At 39.0% G+C, this 14,879-nt stretch overlaps 1 long non-coding RNA gene across 6 annotated transcripts in view; it reads left to right on the top strand.

Annotated features, from left to right (window-relative positions):
• The window catches only part of LOC144031619 (uncharacterized), a 139,975-nt gene that overhangs the window by 122,039 nt on the left and 3,057 nt on the right, over positions 1-14,879 (top strand). For all 6 annotated transcript variants that reach the window (XR_013287563.1, XR_013287565.1, XR_013287566.1 and 3 more), the window contains 2 exons: positions 7,550-7,630; positions 14,187-14,343. This is a non-coding gene — a long non-coding RNA (uncharacterized LOC144031619). The remainder of the gene's footprint in view (positions 1-7,549; positions 7,631-14,186; positions 14,344-14,879) is intronic.

Below are 14,879 nucleotides of genomic sequence, written 5' to 3'. Positions count from 1 at the left end.
TGGATTTGGATGCAAGGGTTATTATAGTTTTGGAATGTTTCATTTTAGTTAGTTTTTATTTGTTTTGAGTTTGGTTTTTTAAATTTAGTTAGTTTTGATTAGTTTTCAGGGTGGTTCTGTTAGTTTTTAGTAGTTTTAGTTATTTAATAAATGTCTAGTTTGAGTTTTTTTTTTGTTTTTTTTTGTTTTTTTACCGTGTATTACTTGTGCGCCATATTTGAAAAACACCATGGGAGCGATGTAATCTGAAGGTGCTTTTCTATTGGCTGCTGCGAGATGATGTCACTTCTGTGTGACACACTTTCAAACGTCCTTATTCCGGTTCATATCAAAATAAATCTACGTAAAAATCACATTTAAAATCATCCCCAAAGGCTCATGCATTAAATTAATTACCAAAGACTAAAACAAAGGACATTTTTGCGATAATGTATATAGTTTTGTAAACATAAAATGTTTCAGTTAGTTTTTGTTTTTTAATAATTCTAATTTTGCTTATTTGAAGTACCGTATTTTCCGCACTACAAGGCGCACCGCATTCTGAATCATCATCATCATCAGCACCTTCAATGAATTACAATTTTAAAACTTTTTCCATATATAAGGCGCTACAGTAGAGGCTGGGGTTACATTATGCATCCATTAGATGGTGCTGCGTTACAGGGAATGTCAACAAAACAGTCAGATAGGTCAGTCAAACTTTATTAAAAGATTACACACCAGATTTCTGACAACTCCATTCACTCCCAAAATGAATAAACAGCTGTTTTATTATTTTCTCGGAGGTAAAGTATTAGTATTAGCTAGCGATCCAAGATGACGGGATCTTCGCCGCATGCGCGTTACCGATCGTGCAGGGTCACCGATAGCGTCTTGACAACAATATTGGTCCATGTATAAGGCGCACTGGATTATAAGGCGCATGGTCAGCTTTTGAAAAAATTTAAGGCTTTTAGGTGCGCCTTATAGTCGTGAAAATACGGTAATTAATTTTCTTATTTTACTATATATTTTTTTATTTTATTTTCGACTGTACACAGACTGCGCAGTCTACCGCAGCAAAGTGGAGACTAAGGGCAAGTAAAACAACAACTGGCGAAAAGGTGGTCAACGCAATCCTTCTTTCGATCTGCCCATAAAGTTAAATGTACTTCTTGGCAGTGGTCACAATTTCAATGTGTATAGCCCAGTGAGGCATGTGTGAATGTGTGAATGAAGGGGAAGTACTTTGCTGCTTGCTTCTTCCTTCTAGATCCCCACCGCCGATCTCCACCACACCTCCAATGGCAGCGACAAGAAGAAGAAGAAGAAGAACTCTTGTGGACGTCTGTCTTCAATCAGCCCCACCAAACACGCCCACTCACACACATCACGCCACCACCCACCACCCTTTCTAATCCGCACCACATTGATGACAAAACCGGGAGGAATTAACGGGAAATGATTCGTACTGGAACTAAAGCTGCGCAGGAATATGCGCTCCAAGCTCCCCCCCCCCCCAAATCCTCCACCACACCCCATCCATTGTTTGTCCACTTTATAAATCATCCATGCCGACACCTGATACCTGATCCCATTTGTCACCCGTGTTTACGTCTCTGAGACGGGACGCTAACCCCCAAGGGGGTGGGACGGGAGGGGGGGGCCGCCCTCAGGAAACGCAAGTTTCATCATGTCCCTCAGAGAGAGAGACGGAAGACTCAAGGAATGAATCCATTTCATTTTCAAGATGGACAATAACAACATAGTTGTGAACTTACACGATGAGCTTGTCTGTGGCGTTCTTGAACCGTCTCACATTATTAAATGCCTAATAAGAAGACTCTTGTTGGACAATATGAAGTGTTTGAAGAAGCTCACATGTTGCAAGGTCTCATGTGAGACGTTATCAATTTTTTTTCCAAAACGTGACCTGTGGGGCATAATTAAATCATGGCGGGAAATTATTAAAAAGAGTTCATGTAGAGCAGTGGTGGTCCTTGAGAGCCCCTATCCAGTCTGTTTTCTATGTTTCTTTCCAACAACACACCTGATTCATGATCAGGATCGTTAGCAGGCTTCTGTAATGCTTGCTGATGAGCTGATTATTAGATTCAGCTGCGTTGAAGGAAGGAGAGATGGAAAACAGTCTGGAGAAGCTCTCGAGGACAGAACTTGGCCACCACTGATGTAGAGCATTAATAACTGTTTTTAACATTTTGGTGGCCATTATAAAAGCTAACCTGGCAATAGCCAGATGGATATTACATATCCATCAGGCTATTGGATGGATATCCATCTGGTACATCTCCACAATAATTTCGTCGGGAATAGGCAGGATATTCTGTACAATAATTCGAGCTGATTGGACGATGCAACATTCTACACGTTTGTTTTAACCAATCACGGCCACGTTCTTGCTGAAGGGGCAAAAGCACGAACATCTTACCAGCTCGAAATGCACGATGTGCCTCTCGCTGTTCAACATTCAACAAGGAAACGGTGAGTAATTCTGCGAGAACAGAATTAATTGCAGCGTCCATTCGTCCATGTTAGGTTTGTTTGTTTGTTTGTTCGCTCCGGCTTTGGCGCTGGCTTCCTGGTGTCATCACAGCTGCATATCCCGCCCCCAAACACAATGTCGCTCTGTGATTGGCCCGAACCACTGGTGGTTATCGGCGGGAGCGGTACAAGATGTATTCTCCGGAGTTTGTGAACTCACAAATACCGCAAGAATCCATCTTGCGAGAGCAAGGTTATATAAAAGCTGTCATGACATTATTCCGTATTTTAAAAAGCTATTTTATTGGGACATTTTTAAATGTTTGAAGCTCTTATGAGACATTATTGAAAATGCAATTTGTTGTGAATCACAATGTGGATTTAATACATGAACAATACTGATAATTAGGGACATCACGATAAGGGCAATATTGTGATATCGTGATATTAAAACTGTCACAATATCGTCGTCGTCATGTTCACAATATTTAAAAGGAACACATCTGTTAAAAAAGTCAGGTTGATTTCCATTTGTCAAGTTCTAGCACCTTCTAGTGGCTATTTTATTAGTGCAATTTAATTTTCATTAGGGATGTTTTGGCCTTCCATGTTTAAAATCTATGCTAATTGTCAGATGAAGGGGAATCTAATTTGCTTGTGAAGCGATCAATGTGTGCTTGAATAAGCAAGTAAGTGCCTCAATATTGTTATTAGCGATTGTAGGTGGTTTACATGCATTGTTGTTATGTACAAAAACACAATATTGAGATTTTTTTTAGTATGAGCTCTTTTTTTTTTTTTTTTTTTTTTACAATATTGTGATCTTTTTATCGCCAACACCCCCACATGATAATTATCGTATCGTGACCTTCATATTGTGATAATATCGTATCGTGATGTTTGGATATCGTTACATCCCTACTGATAATATTATAATTTTAAAAAAAATCATTATTTATCATTCATTATTTTGTAATAAAACCTTTGCTTCAGGTCACTGGGATTATCCTGCAAAAAAATACTGCTCAAAATCACAAAGTTGCTCCTCAAAGATTAAAAAAACTGTTCCTCAAAGGAAAAAAAAAGCCTTAAATATTACAGGACTGTTGATCATGCAGCTTTGGTAAACCCAGATGAACAGCAGCGCATGTAATTAAGATGAAATATATTTCACCTTACACCCAAACCCACTGACAACAGATAATCCACATTTGGACTCAACTCTCGGTGAACTTGCCTGACTGAGTTCAGAGACGCTGGGTCTCGAGCCGTGAGGGGTGGCGGCGGCGGTGGTGGTGTTCCAGGGTTTGACGAGACTTGCTGGGTCTGACACGGAAAGCTCAACAAGGGAGCGGCCCAGCTGTGAACCCGATGGCCCGGAGGTGGGAGGGTCAAACGCCAGATAGCAGGTAGAACTGCAGGACTTGTTTACCTAACATCGTTAATCAATCCACAGCACTCGGGCTGAAAGACCCTTTCGGAATCTGGTCGGGAATGCAGTTGTTTTACTTGTACAATTAAAGGATAATGTGAGAATGCAAATTGTTGTTAAATTGCGTGTGAATGCTGAAAATACTGAACAGGAATGCTATGGAATTATTTGAGCTGAATGTCAGACTTGGAATGATTTTGAGTTGGTTGAGAAATACGGCCTGAGGAGGTCGAGATGTGAAGTATGTATTCATTTGAGAGTTTTGTTGTGAAAATTTAAACACGTGAAGATGGAATGGTTTGAATTGATGGTGAAATGTGAAATTGGAAGGTAATGTGTAAATTACTACCTCATTTGGAACATTTATTGTGGAAATTTGGAATGGTTGCGAATGGAAATCATTCCCAAGATATCTTGAATGTGTTTAAATGTGTGAAGTTGGAATGGCTTGACGGTGCAGGTAAATATGGAGAATTATTGCATATTTTACTGTGAAAACTGTGGAAGGTGGGAATGTTGGAGAACTGTAGACTGAGGATTTTCTAATTTTATTGATCAATTTTGGGAATGGCAATTGAATCAGTGAAGAAATGCTAAAGGAGGATATACATTTCTCTTTCTTTGGTGATTTTTATTGTGAAAATTTTGGATTTTTTATTTTTTTTTTGTAATGGGAATACAGTAGCTCCCAAGATGTTCCAAAAGACGGGAAACTGTTTTTGTTTTTACTGATTTTTAACATCTGATTCACTTAAAGTTTTTTCCTTTTTTTTTTGTGCGTCTGTGTGTGAATAATGCGGATTTTTTGCACAGCTATGAACTGTTTGAATATGGAAAGTAATTCCCAACATTGTATGAATTTTATGAATCTTTTAAAGTTTGGATGGTTTGGATGAGTTGAGAACTGTGGAAGGAGAAGTGTGGCAAATAAACTTTTTTTTTGTGCAGAATAACGTGCTCTTCAATACTTATACGACTCGAGTTTGTTTTCCTTTTTTCGTGGACCAGATTTTTTTTTTCTTAAATAGTAGTTTAGGCACACTCGTGCAGTAGTTCTTACTCAATTTTGAAATCATGGCTGCTTTCAGGTGAACACCCTTTCAGTTCGTCACTCGTTTTGATCAAACACTAGTTCCTCTTTTGTGTCGAGTTTGATTGGATTGAGTGATGTCTTGGCACGCTCGCACATCAATTAATGTCATGGGTGCTTTGACTTTAGTTTTAGTTCAGCTACTGTGCAATTAGTTTTCCCTTTGGGTGTGTATTGTTTATTTGGGTCAAGTTAAGTAGTCTAGGCACGCTCAAGCAGTACTTACTACTCATTGTCGCCAGCACCGTTTAGTGAGGTACTTAAGTTAGTTTTCCTTCTTGTGTGAATCGTTTGGTCAGGTCTGAACGGAGCATCTTGTGTTACAGTTACTGCTCAACTTTAATGTCAAGAGTGCTTTCAGGTGCACACACTTGAGTTATTTTAATCTTAAGTAGTCTAGGCATGCTCAAGCAGAAGTCCCTACTCAATGTGGTACCTTTAAATTTGAATCAAATTCTAGTTAGGTTCATCCTTTGTCGTGGATCATTTGTCTGAGTAGAGTTATCGTAGTCAACCCCGAACCGAACCAATTGGGTTTAAGCAAACACGAGTAATCTCGGCACGCTCAAGCAGAACTTTCTGAGGAAATGTTCCTTCTTTCTGTTAAGCAAAACAACCAAAAAAAATGCCAAATGTGTAGTTTCACTTCCAGTTCTCCAGTTCAGACTAAGTGAAAAGGAAGTCAAATGCGGGCCTTCGTCGCCATGGTTACGTGCTTATTGACAGCAGTTGCTGGTAAGAAAAGCCAGCGTTGCTTGTCTTGGAGAGATGAGCCACCAAAGACCGCAAAAGCGTCATGAGCTGTGCAAGCATAACAAAAGTGGCGCCTGGAAGACATTAACCCAGAAATTCGCAGTTGAGTCGCAACAATGCTAATCATGACTCTTGATTGCCTTTCACACAGAGCAACCACCGTGGATAGCCAGGATAACAAGCAGGGTGAAAGGGGCCATGAACGCTAAATGTATTCATTTCCAGGTCAACTTTGTGAACCATTTCTGTGGTAGTGCCTTTCACGCTAAACAGTGATACTGCATTTGACAGACAGCGTGGAAGGGGGTGTAAATGGTAAATGTTTAGGGCTCACAAATTCCATCACAGTGGCTACCTACAATGCCTGAAAATTGTCAGGTGGAGTTTGTTCCACTTAGTCGATGTTGGTGCCTTTCACACAATAAAGTCAATGCCAGGTTTAACAGGCAGCGTGAAAGGGGCCGCGAACGGTAAAGCTTAAGGCTCACATATTTCTGCACATCTTTCTGGACATTTTTAGTACACCTTCGTCCCGTCCCAATCCATGTTGGTGCCTTTCACACTGAACAAAGATGCCGGTTTGACAAGCACTGTGAAAGGGGCTACAAATGTTGAAGCTTAAAACTCATATTACTGCATATTCGCTGCCTCAGAAACCTGGAATTTCTCAGGTCACCTTTGTCCCCTGTCCCTGTCTGGTGCTTTTCACACAGAGCAGGGATTTGATAAGCAGTCTGAAAGGGGCTACGAATGCTTTAAGCTTAAGTCTTGCACATTTCCGCATAGAGACTCCCACTACAGCCTTGAAATTGCTGTGTCAACTTCATCCTTGGCCCCTCTGGGAAATTTACAGGGCCATCACGGCCCCCTCATTCTTCTCTGTGCCTTTCACACAAAACAGCAACACCACGTTTGACAGACAGCGTTAAAGGCATGACAAATGCTAATGTCCAATCCTCATAAATCTGCTCAGTGGCTATGCCGAAGCTCGGAAATTGTTCACTTTGCGGCCCCTGAAACCCCCTGTGCCTTTCACACAAGAACACAGACAGGACACGAAGCCAGTATAACAGGCAGTGCCAAAGGGGTTATGATAGCTAAATCTGAAGCTTGGAAATTTGCAGGTAGACTTTAGCCCTCTCATTCCCTAAAGGTGCCTTTCACACAAAACAACCACACCGGCTTTGGTAGACAGTGTGAAATGCTGATGTTTAAGGCTCACACACTTGTACATGCATTCCAGCACACTGGAGAAGCGGATCAAAACCTGTGGAGGGTTCGAGGGAGGGCGGGGGAATCCACCTCCACGCAAACACGGGGATCTCCTTACCCAAAACAAGGAGGCTGCGGCGGAACAGGGGGCCACAAGGGGGGTGTATTTGTAGGGGGCGTGCACACTGAAAAACATGTAACCTGGGCGGAAAAGGTAGAGGCAAAAACATCCATTAACTCTTAATTACACCCGGTGCTCACTTTTTATAATTCAAAACAAGCGACGCACACACGCACACACACTTACCGCAGGAGTGCGTCAGTTGCTTCACGTGCCCTTGCATGACGTCATGGTCTTAATTTAGCCCACCTGCAAGATAAAAATTGCTGTCTGAATCTGTGTGCTGTTCACAGTTGCTCTCCAGGCTACCTGCTAAGCTAATAACTCATTAGCCATTAGTAAGCTAACACTTTGACATGAGCTGAACCCCCATCAAGCCAAAGAAAAAGCAAATCATTGAAGTTATGTGTGACTTATCGACAGCACAGTTGGCACATTTTGTATTGTGCTGTGATTTCAGGTGTTGGCATTCAGCAGCTGCCCTCGTTTGCGGCACTCACCTGACCAGGCCAACACAGAGCACAAGTGACTCCTAGTGGAGGTAAGGAGAATTACACCACAACTTTAAAGCTTGGATATATATATATACATACAATATATATATATATATATATATATGTGTATATATATATATATATATATATATATATATATATATATATATATATATATATATATATATATATATATATATATATATATATATATATATATATATATATATATATATAATTATTATTATTATTATTATTTCTGGTAAATTGAGAATTTACAATGTACTTAAAAAAACATTATGGAATTGTCATTTATTTTCCTTAAATTAGCCTATATATATATATATATATATATATATATATATATATATATATATATATATATATATATATATATATATATATATAATTATTATTATTAGTATTATTATTTTTTTTTTATTTTTTTCCAAAACTTTAGGACTACTCATTAATTTGTTAAAGGTTTCCATGCCATGTTCTTTAAATTACATGAAATATTTCATTTAGATAAATTTAGGGACTAACATGAAAGAAAACATAATAGGCTATCAACATTTGATAAAAGTGCATTCCGTATATCAAAAGAAAGTGGGTGTATTTTATGGACTTAAAAAAACAAAATTGTTATTGCTTTTTTTTTTTTTTTTCTTGATAAGCAATGGTGATGTTATGGAAGCATCCTGGCCTTTAAAGCGTTAAAATCTCACAAATATGATCAATTTTTGATGTGAATAAATCAGACTTGTGTGGGAAACCATATTTATTTTTTTGCAGTAGTTTTGCAGGGAGGTGTTGCAATTTTTGTCACATTTAAAGGTTGGAAACTCTGTCCAAAAAAAAATGTCATTAGTTTTATGTTGCATGTGTTTCATCAACGATTGTACCTAAGGTTGTGTCTAATTAGCAATAAGTGTACATCCTACTATTCATCATTTATTTGGGACCAGATAAATGATGTCACTCCTTTAAGTCATGTGTTTTATATTGATCTTTTTCTACATTTCCAGTGATGAATATCCAGATTTTCCAGTTTATGCTGCATGTAGGCCACAAGACTGCAGAAAACAAGCAACTAATGCTCTACTCTAACTTTGTATTCTACGGATATCCAACTTGGGTTACGGCATTAAAACGCTACTTGCATAACATTCATGATGTGGACATCCAATAGCCCGATTAAATGCACCGAAACCAATCAAAATCTATTTTCCCCCATGAACGGGAAGATAATTTCAGCTAGATGACGTGATTCCAAGAAGAAGACTTTGTGCTATTGCTATGTGAATGTCATCCTAGACGAGATTATGGGCTGATTATTGGCCCTCGGACAATGGATCCAGAGACCAGAGCACTGAACCTGATAACAAAGGTTAACATAGACCTGCACCCAAAGTATGGACCTGGGCATGGATCTGGACCTGTTTAAATCTGTGGGGAAAACAGCTTGTTGCAACATGGCCCTGGTTGATCTCTTATACTCTTCTGAAACCTGCTGGCCGTTTTTGTCATAACTACCATTGTTTCAACCGTTCTCTTCAGTTCAGAGGCGGCATCAAAGCCTTCTGTATGCTCTAGTCTAAAAACATTTTAAAAAACAAACAAAAAAACGTATAAATATGTCTTTGGGACACTGGCAATATTTAAAATATAACATAGTTATACGTTTTTTGGAGCAAATAAGTTCAGGACCAAGGCATGGAACCAGACCACAAAGATTAGTATGAGGTCCAAGACTCCAGAAATGGATCTGGACCTCAAATACATAGTCCTTGAACACACAGACTAGAGTTTTGATCAGGGCGTGGACCCTCAAGACTAGATTGTGGATCAAGTTTATGAACCTGAATCTGAAAGACAAGATTATGGTCAAGAACCTCTCCTCAAAAAGTTTGGATTACAATATGGACTAGGACTAGGTCATGAACCTGGTCACAGAGGCTTGTGATAGCTAGGACAAGGACCTGAAACTGAAAGACAAGAATCCACACATGGACTTGCACCACAAAGACTATAATATGGAAATAAAACTCATTGATTACAAATCTCTTATACCAAAGTGTCAAACTGTAAATAATCAAATAAATCCTGTTTATGGTTGCTACTTCACAGATTTTCATCTATTGCGGAGCTTTCTGGAACATAAACCCCCACGATAAACGAGGGCCCGACTGTATTATGTTTTTAAACAATACAGCACTATTTTTCTTTCATAAAAACACATCACGAAAAAAATGTTGGCGCACATCTGTGATCCAGATGTTCTACGTGCTACCCTGCTCAGGATGTTTTGGATTCCCATGCGTGGAACATGTGGGCCGGGCCGGAGCGGCCTCCGTTGGGACCCTGAGCTGCGTCTGGCCTGCGTGGAGATGTGTTTTACCTCCCACGGCTGTTTCAGTCTCGGCCTGGCCGCACGGGGCTGTTCGGGCACGTTCGCTGGCATCCAAACTCGGGCCAGATGTGAGGGAGCTGAATCAGGTGCTGGGAGATTTAAAAAAATTAAAAATTAAAAAAGTGACGTTGCAGGAGTGGAGAGACTGGTGCCAGAACGAGGTGAAGGTCTAGATTTGAGTTTAAGTCTGAGACCTGATGAGCTGCAGCTCTAAAACTAGGGCAATGAAAAAGACCTTGACATGGACCTGGCGCTAGATCTTAATGACTTACAGCATGAACCAGGACCGTATTGACTGGTTCATGGCATGGTTCAGACGTGGACGCAGACCTTGACCAAGAGGATTTAAGTATCTTGACCCACACCTCAAAAACCAGGTTATTAAATCCCTTACATGTCTTTCTTGACTTGGATCTCAAAGATTAGAGTACTGACTTGGACCTGGACCTCAATGGCCCGAACAGTTTTACAGAACTAGACATGAACCCAAGATCCTGAATCCTGGCATGGGCACGCACCTGAACCTGAAGCTTTTAAGTATTGATCTAGACCTCAAATATTCGAAGAATGACATGGTCCTGAACTTCAGTCACTATAGAACTGATGTGGACAAGGGCATGGTTTTGGACTTTACTGTCTCGATCAGGGGCAAGTCCTGCAGGTTTTCGAGGTTTCCCTCTTCCAACACAAGCTGATTCCAACCAGCAGGATCGTTATCAGGTTTATGAAGAGCTTGCTGATGAGCTGATCATATATCAGCTTGTGTTGGAGAAGGGAAACACGCAAAACCTGCAGGACTTCGGCCCTCGAGGACCGAGATTGTCCAGCCCTGGTTTTCAGACCCGGTCCATGAGTACCCCTACCCAGCCTGTTTTCCATGTCTCCCTCAGCCAACACAGGCGTTTCAAACAATCAGCTAATCTGCAAGCTCTGCATGAAGCCTGATAACAATCCTCAGCTGTGTTGGCTGAAGGAGACATGGAAAGCAGGCTGGATAAGAGTACTCGAGGACTGGTCTAGAGTTCTGACGCAAGTATGGACTTGAGCCTGAAGTCACTAGGAGACTGACACGGATTTTGACCTCAAAGACCATGACATTGACTTGTGCCTCTGAAACATGATTATGGACTGGATCATTTGTACCCCCCAGGTTTTCGTTGTGGTTTTGGAGCTTTTTATGTAAAGATCCCAAGAAGCTGAATAGTAATGTAATTGGGTGACGAAAGATAATTCAGTTTCAGAGGCAATAATCGTTTGCTCCACTTTCTGCTCCGTTTCAAAGTCCAATAGTACCTTGCTTGAAGGATTGGTTTTAGTGACTTAAAAAGGGGAAGAATGTCAAAAGGGCCCTTGCACCCTTTGGTTTTTATATACGTGTTTGGACACGCCTGCTGGCCTAAGGACTTGATTTGATGGACTGCAAACGCACAAAAGACCTCAAGACCTCAAAGTCTTTTTGGTGACAGAGCCTCTGGTCCGAGTTCTCATGAGAACCGTTCTACCGTTGGCCCATGTTGTCCACAGCTGGCCAAGAAAAAAATGATTTCAAGTGGACACAATCTGCCACCTGCTCCCTGCGGGTTCGTGGACCCTCCCAGGATGGTTTTATGTGCGTGCGGGATGCTTTAACACACACGTAACTGACACAGCACGGGGGCTTCATTGTCTTCCAATCAGTCTTGAGAACCAGGACGCCCTCCGATCTTTCAGTCCAGTTGACCGGGCAGCGAGGAGATAGCGACCGTGGGGGGGTGGAGGGGGCTTTGATCACGCCGTCCGTTGATCAATGGGACGTGGCAGGCGAGGGTCCGGGCGGGGGTCCTATGCTGGAGAGAGTGTTGGATTGTCCTTTCTGCCACTCCCCCCTCGACCCCCCCACCAAGAAGCTGATGGCGAGGTTGCAACCTTTTGCTGGCTTGGTCCATGGGGGGCCGTCCTGGAAGCATGTGCCGTTGACCTTTCCAACAACGGCCTTCTCGCTTTTAATCCAAACCATCAAAGAGCCTCGCAAAGAATTTGGGCTGTTAACACAGGGGTGGGAAGAGTATGGCCTGGGGGACACATACAACAGCCAAATCATTCTTTAATTCGGCCCATTTAATATTTGTTCTATGCAGAGGATAACAAATACATATTATAATTGTACTTTGTTTTGTGCCACTGTTTGTGTTCGCATTTCTGCTGCTTCCAGGATGATAACACTGTCACATAGGTGCTTTATGTTAGCATTTTGTTATATGGCGTTACCATTATGTGTTAGCGTTAAATCAGGGGACATGCTTACCGGTAAATACTGTTTTCATTCAGCTGAAATTGAGGCCTTAGACATGGTGGAAAGAATTCCGAACAGTTCCAAATAGTACAAAACCTTCAGGCTTCTGCTCATCATACAAAAAAATAGATCAGGAAAAGCCTACTAACATCTGAACTTTATTTGGGATTACACATGGGCACTTTAAAAGGTGGCAGTGGTGTGCGGACACTCATTTAACATGAGTTTGCTATAGTGTGAGCGGGTGTGCACACTTATGCAACCACATTATCTCCATTGTCTTCCATTTTTCAAAAGATTTTTCAAAATCATTAAAGTTGTACTGGACACAAGTTACATTAAAAAGAGCTTTGTTTTGAAACAAATTATCTTGTTCTCATTTTTCTATATCACAAAAACCTGGCATTTAAACAGGGGTGTGTAGACTTTGTATATCCACTAGTAATAATAAGTATTATAATGAAGAGTGATCTTTTTTTTCCTGGTAACTTTTTATCAGCTGGTTGAATTGTGAAAAACATGATTCATTTGACTTTGTTGCATACTCTGGTGGCCTCTGGTGGTCATATTAGGAAAGACAAATCTTTCCTAAATTGTCCAGCAGAGGGCAGCATGGGACTGAATTTGTGTGCTGCCGACCCCAATGAAGACTCACCAAACCTTTAATAACAATGATTAATGTATATAGCTCTGCTCACGACTTGTATGAAAATGGTCAAATTTGAGCAGTTTTACTTAATTTTTTTCAAGTACAGTATTTTGCTTTCTTTGTACTTCGCTTTAAAGAAACACAACTAATGACTTTGGGGACTTGACCTTGTTTGGGGACTACAAAAACAAATATATATCTTTAACTATTCTACAACTTCAGCATTTTAAAAATGATGATAATAATAATAATAATAGTAATAATAATAATAATAATAATAATAATTTTAAGAACAGTGTGACTTTTTTCTATTCTGTTTGTTGCTACATCTACTAAGTTACAAAATCAATAAAACATTTTATTTTATTTTTTTTACCAAAAGTAAGACTCTTTCCTTTCATTTTTAAACTTTACTAAAAAGAAAAAGAGTGTAAAAATCACAAGATGTATTTTTTTTATTATTATTATTATTGATTAACTCACATTGGCTGCTTTTTGGATAAAAAGTGTAAAAAAAATGTTTTATATATTTTTAAATATTTTTTGCTAAAGGAAATCTATTTAAAATCACAAAATGTATTTTTTTCTGCTTCTACTTAGATAAATATTATGAAAAAAATTATATGTATATATATATATATATATATATACATATATATAAATTATATTATTATATTATATTATTATATTATATTATATATAAATTATTAATATAATATATTATTAATATAAATTATATATATATATATATATATATATATATATATATATATATATATATATATATATGTATACATATATATATATGTATGTATACATATATATATATGTATGTATACATACATATATATGTATACACATATATATATATATATATATATATATATATATATATGTATATATATATATATATATATAGATATATATGTATATATAGATATATATGTATATATATATATATATATATATATATATATATATATATATATATATATATATATATATATATATATATATATATATATATATATGTATACATACATATATATATATGTGTGTGTGTGTTAGTGTCAACTATCAAGGAAGAAGACATTTGACAAGCATGACAAATGAATGTTTTGTTATGAGTGTTTTATGGTGGAAAAAGGCCTGCTTGTGTTTCTTTCAAACCAACCCCCTTCTAACAAGTCTTGTTAAGTCCCTTTTTGCTTTTCCTTTCCCTTTTGGCTCCCTTCACATGCTCCGTGTGTGGTCCACTTTGACGAGCAGCGCCACAACGAAGCACCACAACCAAGGTCAGGCCACTTCCTCTTCTCCTCCTCACCATCTTCATACAAAAAACTTGGTCAAAGTGCGCCTCTGGTGGTGGCAGAGAGTTCTGCATCCCCCCAATGGAGGGGTGCATGTGTAAACGACATTATTGGAGGTGTGTGTGAGTGTATAACTCAAGGTGAATTGTGTTAGCGCCCGGGTGTAAATCAGATTGCTGACAGGAGCGGTGACTGTTGAGCCGCTAGCGAGCCAGAAAAACAATCGAGGCAGAATGTGCAAAAATAAATAAATAAAAAATCCACTATGAGCATGGTGAGTATCGATACAATATATTGGTCTGAAATTTAAGGTATTGGATAAAGAAAGCCAATACCTGCCCTTGATACTTAACTCATTCACTCCCAGCCATTTTGACTGAAGCAACCCCCTTCACTCCCGGCTGTTTTAATGGATTGTTGACTGATTTTGCAAGTTCTACTGCTAAAGAAACATGGAAACTAGCAAAAGAAAGAGAGTCTCTTCTTTCATCAGGGAAAAAAATAATAATTGTTTCTGTTTCTGTTTTGCAGCAGTTACCGTTAGAATATAGATAAGTTTCATCATTATTCACAAATTTGTTGAAATACTTGAAAGAGAAAATATGTGGTAAATATACATACATTAATCCTAACAAGAACACTGGGGAAAATT

This window comes from Festucalex cinctus, chromosome 12, assembly GCF_051991245.1.
Source record: "Festucalex cinctus isolate MCC-2025b chromosome 12, RoL_Fcin_1.0, whole genome shotgun sequence".
Classification (NCBI taxonomy): Eukaryota; Metazoa; Chordata; class Actinopteri; order Syngnathiformes; family Syngnathidae; genus Festucalex; species Festucalex cinctus.
Note: the sequence above shows the minus strand (reverse complement) of the source record. Positions and strands in the feature narration are given on the sequence as shown.